Source organism: Carya illinoinensis, chromosome 9 (assembly GCF_018687715.1).
Source record: "Carya illinoinensis cultivar Pawnee chromosome 9, C.illinoinensisPawnee_v1, whole genome shotgun sequence".
Lineage (NCBI taxonomy): Eukaryota > Viridiplantae > Streptophyta > Magnoliopsida > Fagales > Juglandaceae > Carya > Carya illinoinensis.
The window spans coordinates 29,918,698-29,939,808 of NC_056760.1; the positions used below are offsets into that span (position 1 = coordinate 29,918,698).

Sequence of the window (21,111 nt, forward strand, 5' to 3'; positions counted from 1 at the left end):
ATTCTAGAGTAGGGCTAGGGATGAACCTATACATTAGATGATATTTTAAATTCTAGAGTAGGGCTAGGGATGAACTTGTACATTAGATGATATTTTTAATTTATGTATTTGATTTTTAATTACTAAAATTCTTACGTTGGTGTTTGATATTGGTGCATATGGATTAATTGGTTAATGGTTTGAGTTGGATATGGACCAAATGTGATTTTTGGCTGGATATTTGGAAAGGTTATGTTCTTGGGCCAAATGAGATTTTTGGCGTGTGTGGAAAAATATGATTTCATGGGTTTTGAGAATTGGCATCCTTTCATGCATATTGTTTGAGTTTTATATGTTTTTATCTAGTGGTGTTTAGATTTTATTTACTTGCGGCACCATTTTTGGTACCGTAGATTTTGGTGCAGAGTTAGAGGAAGAGAAGGAGGCTGAGCTCGAGGATGCGACTCCGCCGAGGTGCTGAAGTTAAAGTCTATGCTTTATAGTTAGTTTTTAAATCAATATTTGTGATTTGTAATATTTTATTATGTATATTTTGAACAGCTTTGTATTAAACAAGAAAAATTCTGGTACTTAGTTTATGGTTTTGCTTTTCGCTGCGTGTTTCTCGTACGCATTTGTTGATTATACACACACTTGGCACTCGTCGATAGGGTGGTGACCCATGATGTCATCATCCAGACATCTCTATTTCCCCGTGTCCGTGCATGGGGATTTGGGGGCATCACATATTCGAAACTATGATTTTATGTTTAGGGTCACTTTGGGGCTGATTTTTTTATAAACGATTTTCACTTTAGTTTCAAAATCATAGTGTGGAATGTCCGAATTAAGTTAGAAAAGTTTTAATTGGACACATAGAAAGACCTTAGCCACCTCACTTTTCCAAGTCTACACTCCACCTTCAGAAAATATCTTGAGTTGATTTTTGTGAATATTATTGGGTAAAAATATCTTGAGCTGATTTTTGTGGATATTATTGGATAAAAATATCTTGAGCTGATATTTGTGGATATTTTTGGGTAAGAAAGGCCAATACTCAACCCTCACTTCAGCCGTATCCTCTTCCATATATTGTGCATAAATATCTCCAACCCACTCCCCACGAAATCATCTTCTTTTACACTTTTCATTGAAAGAATACCAAATACTCTCTCGAACAGCTTTTATGTGTTCTTTTGCATGCTCATTTTGAAGTTTTTGTAAGTATTTTATCATAAAGTTTCATTCATAAAAGTTTTTGCTTTTTTAGTCTAGTTTACGTGGATAGCTTATTTGTTCTATTTGAAGATCATTTTGTCAGTCAAATATTGTTTATACTCTAGAAAGGTCATTCTAGGAGATAAACTGAAGAATATGTTATATTTTGGAGTTTTTGACCAAGCTAATGGATAGATCTTGGTACGAAATTTTTTTGGAGTATTTTTAACATGTGTATATGATTATTGGTTGAAAATTTGTTGCATGATTAAAGGTTTTGATGAAATATTTTCTTAGATCTAGAAACTTAGAAACTGGAAGAGGAAAAACAGTTTCTATTTTGAGAAAGTTTAAATCTTTGGTGGTTTAAACCTATTCCAATGGATTTGATAATTTTATTGGAGGATCCTAAGTCTCTTATATACATGTTATAATATTATTTTGAATATATTTGATGTTAGTTTCAAAGATATGAAATTTTATGCAAAGAGATATTTGGATAGGCCAAAGTGTGGATGTTTTTGGCTAAATTTATGTTTTGGTTAATTTATAACCATGTGATCTTGAATTAGAAGCTTATATATATTTTAGGACATCTTTTTAAATCATGTGATGGTTTGGTTTGAAGATCACATCTTTATAAGTCATGGATCAAAAGGTTAATTAAAACAAGTTAGAAACAAAAATCAATGGAAATAGCATATGGGAATTTCGGCCCTATGGAGTTTTAATAGTTGTGATTAGTTTTAAATTTTTCTAAATTGATATTTGAGTTTAGGATAAAATTTACATGAGGCATGTAAATTTTGGTGGCTTTTGGAGTTAGCATGCAAAATCCTTAAGTTAGGGGTAAAACGATCATTTTTCTACATGTAGAGGGTAAAATGGAAATTTTACTCTTTAAGTTAGTATTTTTCTATATTTCAAATTATTAGTGATTTGGTTCTAACTTTTAGAATCACTAATTACAATTTCTCGTGATCGCGCTTGAGCTTTTATAAGAAACGCAGAGATCGAGGTTGTAAGTTAGCTTTTAGCTTACTAGTAGTTTATTGTGTATGTATACTAAGTAAAAGAACTACAATGTACCTATGTGTGTTATCATATATGCCATGCCACGCCAAGTTATCACATATTTTTTTGTTACACAGAATTTATTCTGTCACAAATTATTCATCAGTTACACAAGATATCCTGTCACGTATTGCTATACAGTGCAAGTATATCATCATAAGTATGGTATTTGTTACATGTAAGTCATGTAACATAAAGTACAGTATTGTAAGTATACTATGTTACAAATATTGTCTGTTGCATGCCATGTCAAGTTATGAAATGTTTCTGTCCCTTGTATATCCTAGTGTAGTTAAGTTATTGTTTAGTTTATGGTGAATACACATCATGGTAACCCCATGAGATAAGAATAAGCAATTATGGTAACCCTATGATAAGAATACACCATCATGGTAACCCCATGAGATAAGCATAAGCAATCATGGTAACCCCATGATATAATACACAATCATGGTAACCCCATGACATAAGAGCAAGCAATCATGGTGATCCCATGAGATAAGAGTAAGCAATCATGGTAACCCCATGAGAAAAGAATACACAATCATGGTAACCCCATGAGATAAGAACAAGCAATCATGGTGACCCTATGAGATAAGAATAAGTTTCAGATCAAGTTCATGTTAAGTCAAGTTTCTCATCAACTACATGTTAAGTCAAGTTTCAAATCAAGTTCATGTCAAGCAAGTCAAGTTTAGTTCATGTTTCAATTTAAGTTATGTTAGTTATGCTATGTCATATGTGAAGTTATGTTATGCTTTATGTCAAGTTTTATTATGTTATGCTATGTCAGATGTGCAGTTATGTTATGTCAGATGTGAAGTTATGCTACGTCAGATGGGATTATGTCATATGTGAAGTTATGCTATACTTTATGTCAAGTTATACTTTAATTACTTATGAATTTGATTATGCATTCATGCTTTTACTATCATTCATGCATCATTAGCCTGTGTGGAGGTTTTTTGTTAACTCTCTAGTCCAATAATGGCATTGACTAAGAAGAATGCTAAGTTTGTTTGGAGTGAGGAATATGAAAGGAGCTTCCAAGAGCTAAAAATGAGGTTAACTACAACACCAGTCTTGGCTTTGCCTGAACTGCACAAGCCTTATATAGTATACAGTGATGCTTCTAAGATGGGACTAGGATGTGTTTTGATGCAAGGAGAGCAAGTAGTCTTTTATGCTTCGTGACAACTTAAGGATCACGAGTAGAATTACCCTACGCACAACTTGGAATTGGCTACTGTAGTGTTTGCATTGAAAATTTGGAGACATTACTTGTTTGGAGAGAAGTGTGAGATATATACTGATCACAAGAGTCTGAAGTATCTATTTTGTGATGACCCGTTTTTACGTGTATTTTCACTGAAAGAGTTGTTTTTAATTTAATTATTATAGTAGTTCTTTTATTTTAAATTATTTTATTTTAAATAGGTTTTTATTTTATTTGATGTGGTGTTTAATTTATTTTAGTTGTTTTATGTTTTTAAAATCGTTTTCGGCAGATCAGTTTTTGGTTTCCGGAGTGAGGACTGGACCTCAGTTCTTTTCCTTCATCTTTTCTTTTTCCCTTTTTTCCTTTTTCTTTTTTCTTTTCTTTTTCTTTCCTTTTTCCTTCTTCTTTCTTTTCTTCTTCTTCTTTTCCTTTCTTCTTCCCGCATACGCCGATTCTCTCTTTCTCCTTCCCGTCACTGACCCTTTGACCCCCCAGACCTACTGCCGCCAACCGGCTTGGTCAACACCACCCCCACCATTTGAACCCCCTCCGGCCGGTGATCACCCCCACCAATTTTCAGGGCCATTCGTCCAGCCATTAGCCGCCACGCACAGATGGAAGTCACGGCACCAGCTCTCCCTTTTCTCTCTGTCGCCAGTTGCTTTCTCAACCCAGAACCGCCGCTCACTAGCGACATGGCCGACACCACCCACCCAGTTTTCTTCCCCTCCCACCGGTGAACATCCCCACCAAGTTTCACCTCCATCTGAGCCACGGTTAGCCGCCCCGAGCTCCTCCAAGCCACAGAGTTTTTGAGCTTTTTTGGCGCCGTCATTCCACCTCCAGCCAACACCTCTTCACAACTTCTTCCCCTACCTCTTGCCAACCTAACCCTCCCATTTCCGGCCTCGATCCGTTGCCGGAGCGGCTCCCACGAGCTCAACTCCGATCATCCCATTTTTGGCCTTTCACCGCCATTTTCACCGCCACCCACGGCCAAAGCTCACTTCCTTTATCTTCATAAACATCTCAAGGTCATTCCCTATCAATTTCATGTCTTGGTTTGTCCCCGTTCGAAAGTGGGTAATTTATTACTCACGGCCACAGTGTAAAATACACTGTTATGTTGCATTTCCTCCGCCGTTTGCAACGCCACGAGCTTTCAAAACATACCGTATATCGCTGTAAGTATTTTACAAACTCTACTTTTAGATTTAAATATATTTTTCTCTTACAATAAATTATCTGTTGGTTGATTGATTCCGGACTGAGTCCGAGGAGTTCGGGGGTCGGATGGATTGTGGACGGAGTTGCTTGATTTGTTGATTTGTGATTGGTTGGTTGTTTTGTGCCTTGAGGCGTACATTACATGAAGCATACATGTGCATTTTATTTAATTGAGAAAAATCTTGTTTTATTGGCGTAAATGGATTTTCGGGTGCATGTGTCTCACGAGCCGAAGCTGGTATGGGTTATTATCTCGGTGGATCTCCTCTGGTCACTTGGGAGTGGATAATACTGAGTGACATCCCCTGGGTAGTCGCAGGGCGACGACCGGATCGCACGATACGGTAACGCTGTCGTGTCGACTCCGTAGTCCGTAGAGTGGTGAGGACTAGAGGATGGCCTGGCCAGGGATGCGCTGGGTGCGAGTACTGGGCATCACTCATTTAGGTGTCACACGCGTAGACGTTACCTGCGGTGTGGCACAGAGCCAGAGTATGTGGATGATCCCTAGGGGAGATCATGGTGCATGCATAATTGGATTGGTTTTAATGGTTTTGGTTACGAGCCATTTTCTAGGAAAATGGTGAGGTTTGGTTTGAGGCTATGTGATCCATTTTTTGGGAAAATGGTGGTTTTGATTTGGGCCATTATCTGGGATAATGGCAAGGACTGGTTTTAAAGGTTATGTTTTTGGGCCAAATGGATTTTTGGCGTGCGTGGAAAAATATGGTTTTACGGGTTATGCGCATTGCATTCTTTCATGCATGTTGTTTGAGTTTCAATATGTTTTTATCTAGTGGTGTGTGGGTCTAACTTACCTGCGGCACCATTTTTGGTACCGTAGATTTTGGTACAATGTTCGAGGAGGAGGAGGAGGCTGAGCTCGAGGATGCGGCTCCGTCGGAGTTCTGAGTAGAGTTATGCTTTGTAGTTGGTTTTAAAACTATATTTGTAATTTGTAATATTTTATTATGTATATTTTGAATAGCTTTGTATTAAACTAAGAGAAATTCTGGTACTTAGTTATATGACTTTGCTATCCGCTGCGTGTTTTTTCGTGCACATCTATTGCTTATACACACACTTGGCACTCGTAGTTAGGGTGGTGACCCATGTTGTTACCATCCGGACGTCTCGATTTTTCCGTGTCCATGTGTGGGGATTTGGGGGTGTCACATATTTAGTCATAAGAACTTGAATATGAGACAGAGAAGGTGGATCGAGACAATAAGTGATTTCCAGTGCGAGATGAAGTATCACCTTGTAAAGGCTAATGTAGCGATAGATGCCCTTAGTCATAAGACTTAGGCTGGCACATCAGTGATATTGGTGGGAATGAGGAATTTGTTGATTAGGGAGTCGCCAATCGATGTTGTGTTGACAATGGTGCAAGAAATCATACCATTAACAGAAGAGGAAATCATAGAAGGATAAAACAAGGATGAAAAGTTAGAAAAGCTTCAGCAGAGGATTTTAAGATCTGAAGGATTGCCCCGTTTTACAATTGAAAAGAAGGGAATACTATGTTACAAAGGTAGAAAGGTAGTTCCTGATGTCCCAAAATTGAAAGAAAAGATCTTGAGGGAAGCACATTGTACCCCTTACACTACTTATCCCGAAAGTACAAAGATGTATGGGGATCTGAAAGGTCAATTCTTGTGGGAAGGAATCAAGAAGGATGTAGTGGAATTCATTGCAAAATGTTTAGTATGCTTGTAATAGCACACTAGAAATTCGATAGTAGAATTTCTATAGATTTTAGGAATCTCGTGAAAACCTCGTAAGTTTTAGTGAATCGGCTAATTGCATATGTTTTGGTCTGTCACCATAATCAGTGTTATCACTCACTATGGTGTCAGAAGTGTGATTTTATTTATTTGAGGTAGTTAGAAGTGTCAGAATATGTTATGGTCTGTGCCATTAGACTCAGTTGATTATTTAAAATTTTATTACGCAATAATCTCATTTTCAATTTTTGAATGATACGCTTGTTTGAAAATGTAGTTTACTTTTTTTGAGGCACTTCAAGGTAGAATTTTAGTAAAAAAATTGCACCTTAAGTTTGTATGAATATTTAGGATGTTTGAAAGCAAAGTTTTTTTTTCATCATCCCAGAGTGAATAGTAACCTCAATAGTAACACCTAACGCAGTGTTTTTAAAATCACGGTGTGGAATGTCTAAATTGCTTAGGGAAGTTTTATTTGGATACTTGGAAAGATCTTATCCACACTTGGTGAATAGTTGTCGATACTTGGCACAGAGAGGACGCATGAGATGGATTGTGAAGGAATCAAGGTGTGAGATCATGCCACCTAAGAAAACCCTATTCTTTCATTTGATCAACTAAATTGAGCCAGATCAAAGAAGGTTTCAACCCTAGTAAAATCCTAAATGGTTGGAATCTAATTGAAACTCCAAAAGTTTGGTTGAAACCGAAACCCTAAACGGTTTCTCCAAACCCTAAAGTTGGCCTTCAAACCCTTTTTGATCCAATTTCTAGCATTTTGTTTAATCACTTGATTAAATCACTTCCACATGCTATTAATTCACCAAATTCTTGTTATGATACCATTATCCAACCTTTTAAACCTGGAAAAATTGATTGTACCATGAAAAGGAGCTCTCTTAGGTAGATTTTTGGGTCTTTTTACATGAAGACTTTTGACCTTTTGTATGTATTTTCGCATCATTACTCATTCGTAAAAGTTGTTCATGTTTGAGTGTAGTCTCTATGGGTATCTTATTCGTCTTATTTCATGGTCATTTGATTGGTCAAAAGTATTTTTAACTATGGAAAGGTCATTCTAGACGTGAAACTGGAGAGTATGTTATGTTTTGGAATTTTTGATCAAGCTAATGGATATATCTTGGTATGAAAATTTTATGGAGTGTTATTAGCGTGTGTTTATGAGTCATTGAGGTTTTGTTACATGAATAAAGTTTTTGATGATAGATTTTCTTAGATCTAGAAATTTGAAAACTGGAAGTTGAAAAATAGTTTTTATTTTGAGGAAGTTTGAATATTTTGTGGTTTGATCTTACTTTAAAGGCTTTGATATTTTTATATGATGATCATAAGTCTCTTATTTTCATGTGAAGATATTTTGATATGAACCTACGGAATTGGAATCCCTTGAACTCACAATCAATTTGAAAACTCACCCAAGAAAGCCAAATTCAAGTCAAAGGATGAAAGAATCTACACTCGTTGAGAACTTGTTTCAAGAGCCTAGATTATATCAAAATCTAGACCTGTTGAAATACTTGTCTCAAGAACCCAAATTACAAAGGAGGAATGCCACAAAGGTTGTAATTTACCTTTTATAAGTTCAAAAGTTTAATAAAGAACAAGAGGAGATAAAACTCAACTCACAATGAATATTCACCAAATTGTCTGACCTTCTCAAATGAGGCTACAAGTGATTTAAATAAATCCCCAAAAACCCTCAGTGAATAGTGCTAGGGGTATTGTAGCATGAACAGTGTTGCTACAGTAACTTCTAAAACCCTAGTTCAAATAATATAATAACTTTCCAAATAAGCCCTTGGCCAAAATACAAGGCCTTGCCAAAAGCCCTAGTTCTTAAGAAATAAGACATATGTGGGTTAAGCATCCTAAAGCCCACTTATTCTAAACTAATAATAAAAATCTTTTAAACAAATTGAAAGTTTTAACAACAACAGGCCCTATCTCTAAGTCATGTCTTCCAAAGCTTGGACCAAGTGGATCAAAATTGGTTCTCCTTCTTTTAAGCCCATCTTGAGTGTTGGGCTCTTGCTAGCTTCATCTCAATTGGATTACACCAATCCTTGCATTGCTTCCTTAATCTTCTTGGATCATGATCTTGTAATTCATCTTAAGACTTGGTCTGCCTTAGGGCCCATCATTCCGCCTCTCCTTAAAAGGATTCAACCTCGAATCTCCACCTGGATCAAAGGAAAAAAGATCATAAACATTGAAAGTAGCAGAAATATGGTACTTACCTAGAAGATCCACTTGATATGAATTATCATTAATCTTCTCTAGAATGTGAAAAGGTCTATCCAAGCCACTCTTGTCATCAACAAGCAAAAACATCAATGCTAAAGGAGTAAGTGGATTAAAATCATATATAATTTCAAGATGGAATAAAAAATGGTAGTATGCATGGTCCTATTACATGCAAACTCTAACAAGGGCAAACGATACTCCCGCAAACGTTCATCCAACAAGTCAATGAAAAACAAATGATACTCCCACAAACGTTCATGCAACACGTCTAAAGTCTGCCTTACACCAAAATGACCACTTCAATTATATGCAAACTCAGTGAATGGCAAATAATACTCCACCAATGGTCATGCAACACTTTTAAAGTCCTCTTTACTACAAAATGACCCATCAAACCACATCCATATCTATCACACACAAGAAACTTACGCATAAAACTGGTAGACATACAAAGTCTATTATTTCTAAACAAGTTCCAATCTAGTTTATAGAACTTACCAAACGATGTTTTCTCACGTACTCCATACACACTAGCCAAGCCATCATTATTAACATTCAAACTCTTATCATATTCAAGTCTCAATAATTTTGTATATAAAATGATGACAAGTACATACCTTCTTGCTAAAACATCAAATACAAAATTTTTCTTACCATGTGTGTACTTGATTACATGATGAAAGATCTCAATAAATTGAACACACTTGGCATGCATTCTATTCAACTTACCTTGTCCCATCGAGTATATCAAGGACTCATGTTCTTCAAAGAAATGTTGGGTAGGGATTGTCACACTTGTCACAAAATCAATGTAATGCTCTATGTCTCTGATAGGTGACAATCCCCTAAGAACATCGCTAGGCAACACGACCTCATATTCCTGCAATAAAGAGATAACAACACTAGAAAAAGATTCATTAAATTCATTAGTATTAAAATTCACCTTAGCATAAAAACTCACTTCTCTCTTTGTTTGTCTCTCAATTTTTTCACTCTCGCTTTTCTTTTCACTCTTTTTTTTCACTCTCTTTTTCAACATCTTTTTTTGAACTCTCGGCCTCACAATTGTTTCTCAACTCACTCTTTTTTCTAAGGGTTCAGCCTCACGCACATATTTTTTCTCTCTCTCATTTCTCTCTCTCTCTCCCCCTCCCAATGGGTCTCACTATTTCTTTCCTCAATTTCACTCACACTCTTTCTTTTTTACTCAATCTCACTTTTACTTTCTCCTTTTTATTTTTATCAAACTCATTTTCTCTCTTTCTTTTTTGATCAACCTCACTTTCACCCTTTATTTTTGTCTCACTTTCATGTTTCAGCATCAGTTGATCGTCATCGACCTATGTTGGAGTTAAAGGAGCAAGTTTGATTGTTTTTCCATCCTTTTCAAAACTGTACATGTTCCTTAACCCATCATGGATCACTTTTCTATCATACTGCCACTCAACCACTGCAACTTGTATGGTCTAGGGTGTTTCAAGGTAGGTAAATTCAATTTCTCAATTAAAGTAGTGCTAACCAAATTAATACAACTCCCTTCATCAATGATCATACTACATACCTTGTTGTTGATGTGGCATCTAGTATGAAAAATATTCCTTCTCTATTGCTCCAAATTATCTATTTTAATTTGTATATTGAGAGCACGTCTGGCAACAAGAGACTCACCATACTCTTCATACTCATACCCATTCTCAATACTACTAGGCTCACGTCTCCTCCTATCTCTTCCACCTTGCAGATTTCTAATTATTGCACCTCGTTGATCCATCCTATCCCTCACTTCCCCCAATGCCAAGTTCAACTTTGCAAACTTTTGTTGCATGGACTGCAACACAAAGTCTGAATTGTCTGCCATCGCCTTCGGTGATGTGTGAGACATCATAATGCGCTGCAGAAAAAAATGTTAGTGGTAAAAACCTCACACACTCCCTTACGTGTTTACGCTTGAATAATGACACTCCACTTCTGTATCACTCTTAATTGGCTTTTTCCCGATAATGATCTCTCACTCTCTTGCCTTTTACCTCAAGAGTTTTCCCACTCAAGTTCTTTAAGAACTAATTGAACTCAATCAAGACAATACAACCTTGTTTTATTCCAATTAGTAATTAGGTCCAATAAATTACAAGAACAGAGAAACACGAAAGGAAAAAAATGACACAAGACTGAAGGAATTGAAACAGTGGAAAGAGTAATTGTAAAACAAGATACCAACTATAATGATATATTAAACCCCCTTTGATGATAAGGCTCAATCAATTTTATTTTATTTTTTCAAATTTCTTTTTTTGAATTTTTCTTTTTCTTTTCTTTTCTTTTTCTCTTCCTTTTTTTTTTCCACTAATTCAATCACAAAAAATTGATTCAATTGTGAAAATCAACGAATTGAATTCAAACACACGAAATTGATAGGAATAGAAGAAAATCAATGAAATGGCACTACAAGCAATTGACAAACTTAGAGATGTAAGAAACCCTAGAAATTTCAAATCCTAGATAGTGTAAATTTTGGCAGCCCTCAAACAAGGAATTTAGCCACCCTTTGACAATGAACACAAATCCCAAATGATAGAGTAATTTGGCAGCTCTAGGAAAAATGAATTTCTGCACTTTTTTTTTGTAACCCTAGAATAATGAAGCCCTAAAATTAAGTTTAAAGATGCAAGAATTAAAAGATAGAATCAGACCAAATTGGAAACCTTGCTCTAAATACTGAACGATGTGAACCTACGGAATTGGAATCCCTTGAACCTACAATCAATTTGAAAACTCACCCAAGAAAGCCAAATTCAAGTCAAAGGATGAAAGAAACTACACTCGTTGAGAACTCGTTCTATGAACCTAGATTATATCAAAATCTAGATCCGTTGAAGAACTTGTCTCAAGAATCTAAATTACAAAAGAGGAACGCCACAAAGGTTGTGATTTACCTTTGATAAATTCAAAAGTTCAATAAAGAACAAGAGGAGATAAAATTCAACTCATAATGAATATTCACCAAATTATCTGACCTTTTCAAATGAGGCTACCATGTGATTTTATGTTTGATGGTTGGATCTTCTTTAGGACATATTTTTAAACCATGTGATGTTTTATTTTGAAGATCTCATCTTTTTAAGCCACGGATCAAGAGATTGATCAAAGCTAGTTGAGAAAAAAGTTTCTGTTTTTGAACTGAGTGTAAAACCAAAAACTCCAATGTAATTTTGTTATTTTTTGTAACAGCCCACTAGAAATTCAATGGTGAAATTTCTATAGACTTTAGGAACCTTGTGAGAACCCTGTAAGTTTTCACGAATCGACTAATTGCATAGGTTTTAGTCTATCAGCATAGTCAACGTTATCACTCACTACGGTGATAGAAGTGTGATTTTATTTATTTGACGTAGTTAGAAGTGTCAAAATACATTATGGTCTGCTTCAATTGACTCGGTTATTTAGGATTTTATGATTCAATAATCTCATTTTCAATTTTCAGACAATATGCCTGTTTGAAAACAACTTTTGCTTTTTTTGAGGCATTTCAAAGTTGAATTTTGATAAACAAGTTGCACAGTTAGATTTGTATGAATATTTAGGATTTTACAGTAAAAGTTTATTTTTCACCTTCCCAGAGTGAATAAACCTCAATAGTAACACCTAATGTAGTGTTTTTAAAATCACACTGTGGAATGTCCAAATTAGGTTAGAGAAGTTTTATTTGAACACTTAGTAAGATCCTAGCCACACTTGGTGAATAGTATTAGACACTTGGCACAAAGAGGAATCATTAGATGGATTTGTGAAGGAAATCAATGTGTGAGATCATGCCACCTAAGCAAAACCCTATCTTTCATCTGATCAACCAAATTAAGCCAGATCAAAGAGGGTTTCAACCCTAGTGAAACTCTAAATGGTTGGAATCCAATTGAAACCTCAAAAGCTTAGTTGAAACCAAACCCTAAAGGGTTTCCCCAAACCCTAAAGTTGGTCTTCCTCTCCCCCATATGGCAGACCATCCATTGCCCTTGGCTACACCCAATAGTGCATTGATGTGAAGTTAAAATCCACCTCATCAACCTCCATACCTCACAGCTTCTTCACGCAGTCCTTTGCCCCTCACTGTTCTCCACTTTATATGACATAGCCAACTCCTCATTGAAGCCCATATCTCCCCCCTTTAGAAATCTAAAGTTGTGCAAGACACATTTATTTCCCTTTCATCACTTCTTCACTCCATTCTTAGAGAGAAACCCAAAAGAGCTATCTCGGGTAAATTTCTGGGTCTTTCTGCATGGAGATTTTAGACCCATTTTAAGCATTTTTGGCCAAGCTAATGGACATATGTTGGTCCGAAAATTTTATGGAGTGTTGCTAGCATGTGTTTATGAGTGTTCATTAAGATTTTGTTGCATGACTAAAGCTTTTGATGATAGATTTTCTTAGATCTAGAAACTTGAAAATTGGAAGTGGAAAAAATAGTTTTTATTTGGAGAAAGTTTGAATATTTCATGGTTTGATCTTACTGTAAAGGCTTTGATATTTTTATATGATGATTCTAAGTCTCTTATTTTCATGTTAGGATGTTAGTTTGAAGATATTTAGTATTATTTTCAAAGATATGATTTTTCTATACAAGAGGATTTCGGTTAGGCCTGAGATTCGATGTTTTTGGGTTAGATCCATGTTTTATTGACTTTTAGCCATGTGATTTTAATTTGGTGGTTGTATCTTCTTTAGGACACATTTTTAAACCATGTGATGTTTTAGTTTGAAGATCTCATCTTTTTAAGCCATGGATCAAGAGATTCATCAAAGTTAGTTGAGAAAAAGTTTTTGTTTTTGGACTATATGTAAAACCAAAAACTTCAAGTGTTATTTTGTGATTTTTGGTGATTTTTGTTTGATGATTGAAAGAATGGTTGATCTTAAGATAATGTTATGAATATGTTAGAAGTAAGATTTCATTTTTGGAACTTTTGGAGATGTTTTGATTTAGTGTCAAAATTTGTGATTCAAGGGTTTGCTATTTGTTAAAAAGTTTGGACCTTTTTACAAAAAGTTTGGTGTTGATGATTAGCTTTTTCTAAATGGATGATTTAAGTATGGTTTTAAACATAGGATAGGAAGATCTTTGTTGCAAAATTTTGGTTTAAGTACGGGTTTTGAAGTTGAAAGAAATTGCAACAAAAATCAAGAGGAATGACCTATGAATGTTTCAGCCATAGTGAGTTTCCCATAGTTGTGAATTATTTTAAATTTTTCTGAGTTGATATTTGAGTTTAGGACAAAATTTACATGAGGAATGTAAATTTTAGAAATTTTTGGAGTTAGGATATGAAATCCTTAAGTTAGGGATAAAATGGTCATTTTTCCACATTTAGAGGGTAAACTGATAATTTTACTATAAGTTAGCTTGTCTTCATGCTTCTCATTGTTAGTGATTAAATTCTTAATTTTTAGAATCACTATTTTCAGTTTCTCATGTTTTGCGCATTATTCTCATAGAACACGACGATTGAGGTAAGTTAGCTCTTAACTTACTACTATTAGTCTACTATATATGTGTGATGGGTAAGAGAACTACAATTTATATATGTATGTTACTATGCCATGCCATGCCATGTCATTACATATTAAGCTGTTATGTATAATTTATTCTGTCACAAATATTTATTTTTTACACAATCTATTTTGTCATGTATTGCTATATGTTATAAGTATGTCATGTTAAATATGCTATATGTTACATGTATTTCATATCATGTAATATTCATTGTTGCAAGTATGCTATGTTAAGTATGTTGTTTGTTACATGTTTTGTCAAGTTATGAAATGTTGTTTGTTACATGTTATGTCATGCTACAAAATGTTTCTATCTCAAGTAAGTTATGTCTTTCAAGTTATATTTAAGTCATGTTGTGTTACGTCAGGACTTATGTCATTTCATATTCCAGTCACATTTTGTCTCCAATACAGTTTGTGCATCTCGAGAACAACCTTTCAAGTCATGTCAAGTTAGTTATGTTTAGGATATTTGCAATGTAATAATTGTGATTTTCCTAGCATCTCCATTCGTACTTCACGCGAGGTACTTCTGGTGAAATCATTTTGATTGTCAAAATTTAGTTCAAATTCAATTATATAGATACTCCTAGCGTAATCATTCTAACTATTAGGGTATTTCATTTAAAATACTCATGATGTAATCATTCTGATTGTCAGAGTATTACTAGGTATTCTTGGTGTAATCATGTTGATTGTCAGAGTATTACTAGGTATTCTTGCTGTAATCATTTTAATTGCTAGGTTACGTGATTTAAAATACTCGTGATGTAATCATTCTGTTTGTCAGAGTATTACTAGGTATTCCTGGTATAATCATTTTGATTGCTAGGGTACGTGATTTAGAATGCTCATGATGGAATCATTTTGATTGTCTGAGTATCTCCGATGGAATACGTTGGGCAGAATCATTCTAGTTGTTCATTATTCCTGACGAAACCACTGGTGAAATTATTTTAATTGTCAGAATTCAGATCAAGTTCATGTTATGTTCAAGTTCACGTTCATGTTACGTTTCAAGTTCACGTTTCAATTCACATTAAGTTCATGTTTAGTTTCAGTTCAAGTTCAATTATGTTCACGTTCATGCTCAAGTTTAGTTTATTGAATAAGATTCCAAGTTCATGTATTTCACTTTCATGTTATGTTCAAGCTCACGTTCATGCTTTGTCACGTCAAGTCAAGTCTCAGTTTCAAGCCCATGTCAAGTTATGTTAGTTTATGCCATATTATATCAAGTTATGTTATGCTTATTATTGACTTTGATTGTGCATTTATGCCTTTACTGCCATGCATGCATAATTAACCTGTGTCAGAGTTTATTGTTAACTCGTTAAGATTTGTAATCAAATTTCATTGTGGTAGCCTCAACTACCATTATCCCTGAATGGTAGGTGATATGTCAGGACCAGAGTAGGGAGTGGACACTGGCAGATTGGAGGAGATTGACTAGACGCCACAAGCGCAATGCAGAGCTTAAAGCCTCCATAGTTAAGTTTTTCGATAGTATTGTAGCATTGTTAGTTGAGTTATTCGATTTATTTGAGGAACAGGCTCAATAGTGTATTTTAGTAATGTAATTATGGAGCCCAATCTCCTTTGTTTTGAGATTACAATTTTCTAAAACTCGTACTGTAATCGTGGATATTTATTTTGTTAAGTATGCATAGATTATTGCATAATGCTAAAAAATTTGGGATATTATTAAGTTAGGAACATTGCATCTTATATGTCATGAACATGGGCAGGTAACCTTGTGTTGCATGTCCCGACGCTTTGGATATCCATCCGATCCCAAGCGGAATTTGGGGGCGTCACATTTTTGGTGACTTTTGTTTGATGATTTAAAGAATGGTTGATCTTAGGATGATGTTATGAATATCTTAGAAGTAAAATTTGATTTTTTGAAATTCTTGGAGATGTTTTAATTTAGGGTCAAACCTTGTGATTCAAGGGTTTGCTATTTGTTAAAAAGTTTGGGTCCTTTTACAAAAATTTTGGTGTTGATGATTAGCTTTTCTTGAATGGATGTTTTAATTATGGTTTTAAATTTAGGATATAAAGATCCTTGTTGCAAAATTTTGGTTTAATCATGAGTTTTGAACTTGGAAGAAATTGCAACAAAAATAAGAGAAATGACCTATAGATGTTTCGGCCATAGTGAGTTTTCTATAGTTGTGAATTGTTTTAAAATTTTTGGAGTTGATATTTGAGTTTAGGACAAAATTTACATGAGGTATGTAAATGATAATTTTTGGAGTTAGGAAATGAAATCTTTAAGTTATGGATAAAATAGTCATTTCTCACATATAGAGGGTAAAATGGTAATTTTACTTTAAGTTGTCTCTTTTGCATGTTTCTAATTGTTAGTAATTAAATTTTTAACTTTTAGAATACTTTTTTACAATTTATCATATTTCATACTTTATTCTCGTAGAACGCGACAATCAAGGTAAGTTAGCTCTTAACTTACTATCAGTTTACTGTGTATATGTGATGGGTAAGGAAACTATAGTTTATGTTCATATGTTTATCTGTTATATGAATTATTCTATCATGAAATACTTATCTATTGCACAATATATTCTGTCACATGTTGCTATCTATTGCAAGTATGTCTCATTACATATGACATCTATTACATGTATGCCTTGTCACATAATATTCACTGTTACATGTTATGCCATGTTACAAAATATTATTTGTTACATATTATGCTGTGTTATAAAATGTTGTCTGTTACATGTATGCCATATTACAACATATTATTTGTCATTTGTTATGTCATGTTATGAATATTGTCTGTCACATGTTATGTCATGTTACGAAATATTGTCTATCACATGTTATGTCATGTTTTGAAATATTTTCTGTTACATGTAATGTCATGTTACAAAATATTGTTAGTTACATGTATGCCATGTTGTGAAAGGTTGTCTATTATGTTAATGTCTCAAAGTACATCATGTATGTCATCTTACGTTCATGTCATGTTACGCTACGTCAAGACTTCTGTCCTTTCATATTCATGCCACGTACCATCTCGAATACAATTTGTGTATATTGAGAACAATCTTATTAAGTTATTCATGTCAATCACGACCCTAAGTGGTAGGATGAGGTAATATCCTAGTGGAACTCTTTTGTTCACGTTGGAGTGTCTAAATATATGTGAAATTCCCTGAGTTGATGAAGTATAGTCAACAGGTTGCCAATGGGGCCTAACTAGCTAATCATTGGAGCGCATCAGGCACTAACATCGATGGAGCCATATTTTATTTTACGTGTGCTCATCGCAATTGTGGCACAAACAATTTATGGGACCACAACAACTGTGGAGCATATATTACGTGAGACAAAACAATTGTTACATGTAGAATATGTGGGACCACAACAACTATGGAGTAAATATTAACGCACTCACAACTGGTGTAGATACTTGTATTGTGATGTGGTAATCGGCAGGGATACACGGCTCAAGAGGACCTGTGTAGCACCTTTATGGTCAATTTATTAATAAATAAGTTTATTGACCAAGATTCTAAGTTTATGTATTTCACGTTCAAGTTATGTTTCACGTTACGTTATGTTCAAGTTTACATTCATGTCAATCTTCAAGTTCACGTCCATGTTATGTTTCAAGTTCACATCCATGTTATGATTCAAGTTCATGTCACGTCAAGCTAAGTTTCTATTTCGATTCATGTTATGTCAGCTCATGCCATGTTATGTCAAGTCAAGTTATGCTTATTATTTCATGTCATGTTATGTCAAGATACATTACGCTTATTATTTCATGCCATGTTATGTCAAGCCATGTTATGCTTACTTTTGACTTGATTGTGCATTCATGCCTTTACTGCCATGCACACATCTTTAACTTGTGTGGGAGTTTCCTGTTAACTTACTGAGATTTATAATCAAATCTCGCCTTAGTAGTCCTAGCTAGCATTCCCCTTGAATGGTAGGCGATGTGTTAGGACCGGAGCACGAAGTAGACACTGGCAAACTAAAGGAGGTTAACTAGACACTACAGACGTGATGCGAAGCTTATTGTCTCCATAGTTAGATTTTTGGACAGTATTCTGGCAGCGTTAGTCGAGTTATGTGAGTTACTCGACAAACTAGCCCAATAGTATATTTTGGTAATGTAATTATGGAGCCCGATCTCTGTTGTTTTGAGATTACAGTCTTTTAAGACCCATATTGTAATTGTAGATGTTGATTTTTAAGTGTGCATGGATTATATTTTAACTATTTAGGATATTATAAGTTTGGTTTATAGTATTGCTAAAAAAATAAAAAAATAAATTATCCGCTGCAAATATTGCATATTGCTAGACGCATGTTAAGAACATTGAATCTTGTATGTCATGATTGGAGGGCAGGTAACCTTGTGTTGCATATCCCGACACTTCAGATGTCCATCCTATCCCAAGCAGAATCTAGTGGCATCACAATGCCAATTGGTGAAAACCAAACATCAACGTCTAGCTGGAGAATTGCAACCATTGCCCATCCCAAAGTGGAAGTGGGAAGATGTGTCAATGGATTTCGTGGTAGGTTTTCTGAAAACGTCCTCAAGGAAGAATTCGATCTAGGTTATAATCGACAGACTTACAAAGAGAGTGCATTTTCCACCAAAGTTTGCAAAAGATGTTGGGAACACATTTGAGGTTTAGTAGTGGATATCATCCACAGACTAATTGAGTGGAAATAACATGAAAATTGAGCATGTAAACTAAGGGTTTTGGGCTGAAAAAGTTTTAGATATGCGTATTTACGTGTTTATAACAAAAGCACCACAAGTTCAAAATGGGAAAATACATGTGAAATAAATGCTATCAACCACTGAACTCACATATTCACTTGACACTTGGAGAAAAAAGAGAGAAGAAAGAACCCTTGCAAGCCCTAACCCTTGCTGTCTTACCTTTCAGATTTCACACCTTAAAGAACTGCGTGGAATTGGAGAGAGCAACAACCTGGAGAGAGAGAGATTAGCAGGAGTGTTAGAGAGGATGAGGAAGAAGAGCTTAAAAGAGAAGAAGTGGTGTGCCAGAAGGGGACATTGGGATTTTTGGCAGAGTCCAAAAATTGCTTGGAAAATTCTGCTTCCAATTTAGTGTTTTTTCTTTTCTGTGGATGATGGATCAGTATTTATCTTTGATTAAAAACTTGTTTTAATACTTAATGGGGGAGTACTTTCGTAACCTAGGTCAAGGGAAACCTTTGCACATTAGGGTTTAATTTGTGGGTTTTTGGTTCCTTTTCTGTTTTAATGTGTACTCTCCATGAGTTTCTATTATCTTCCTAGAAATTGAGACTAGGGTTTCATCTGTATCCTCTTTAGTCCATCGTTGACTCAAGACACAGTGGATGCTTAAGGGATGCAGACCCTAATCTCGAATTGCATAATGATTGATGGTTTGATATGAAATCTGTTCAGGTTATTCAGGAAATATTTATTAGTGCTTAAATCATATACATCATCCAAATGCTTTAATCTTGACTGAAATTGCATTCGATGGTAAATGTGAATGCAAATCTCCATTGAAATCCCTCGGTGAAAAGGGGACCCGTAGCCTAGGTGTTTGTTAATAGTCTTTTAGAACTTTGATCTTAAGTATCGCACTTGTTTTTCTTTATCCATGCATAGAGTTCAGTTTCTTAGCTGTTTTTTCTTTTAATATAAATTTTAGTGTGCACCTAAACCCATCTTATTCTCATTTAGGATCTTCAGAGAGGCAACAAACATTGTTTTCAAATCCCTAAGTTTTCAGATGCTTGAATTTGACCAGTGTCTTTAAGTAATTTTGTACAGCTAACATTCCACCTTCTTAATCCTTATTATTCCAAAAAAAAAATTACTACACAAAACTGGATTTGCCTTAATCCCTGAGAAATCAACCTTGGGACTCTCCTTATACTCAAGTTGGACACCTTCTGCACTTGGGAGGCAATTTAAAAGATGAGCCAAGTTTTTAGCTCCATTGCTGGGGATTAAAGGAAAATTGCAGAGCTATCAGAAAACTGTAGAGACAATGGGGGACTAAGTGTGAACCTCTTCACACTCTAGTGATCTCTAACCCTAAATTTCTATGTTTTTCTCTTTGTTTATTGTGAATAACATTTTCTATCAAAGCTTATTGTCATTTTGTTTTTACTACTATTACTACACACCAAAACTTGGTGTTGGTCGTGTATTGTGGTAGAGCATTTGCATGTTTGTTTGGAAAAGAGACCATTCCTCTAGATTGGTTAGAACAGAATCTGTGACAGACTCAGATTGTGAGTTACTCTCATTTGAGTCATCCTTTGAAATTTTTAGTACCATGGCGGAAGAAGAACACGAGAGGAGAAGAGTGGTAAACCAAAACAGGACTCTTAAAGACTATTTGCAACCTGTTAGGGCTAGTTCACCCTCATGCATCATTCAACCCCTGAATGCAAATAACTTTAACTTTAAGCTTGGTATGATTCCTTTGATACCTCATTTTCATGGGATTGGAATAAGAGAACCCGTACATGCAAATCAAAGAATTTGAGGAAGTTTGTTCAACTTTTATGGATCGAACTTGTACTGAAGAAGTGATCAGACTCGTTAAAAGGCAAAGCCAAGACCTGGCTAAATTCTTTGATGCCTATATCCATAGGAACATGGCAAGAGATGCAGAATGAGTTTTTAAAAAATGTTTTCCTATGCACAAAACCAATGCACTGAAGAGGCAGATCATGAATTTTTCCCAAAAAGACACTGAAACCTTTTATCAGTGCTGGGGGAGGTTCAAGGATTTACTCAATGCTTGTCCTCATCATGGGCATGAAAACTGGAGGATAATAAGCTTTTTCTAT

General features: G+C 35.1%; 1 non-coding gene and 1 pseudogene across 1 annotated transcript; one reads left to right on the forward strand and one right to left on the reverse strand.

Annotated features, from left to right (window-relative positions):
* Window positions 1–21,111, forward strand: part of LOC122276992 — a 43,624-nt pseudogene that overhangs the window by 19,107 nt on the left and 3,406 nt on the right.
* LOC122277880 lies at window positions 20,972–21,081 on the reverse strand. Its single transcript, XR_006229189.1, has one exon. It is a non-coding gene; the product is annotated as a small nucleolar RNA R71 (small nucleolar RNA).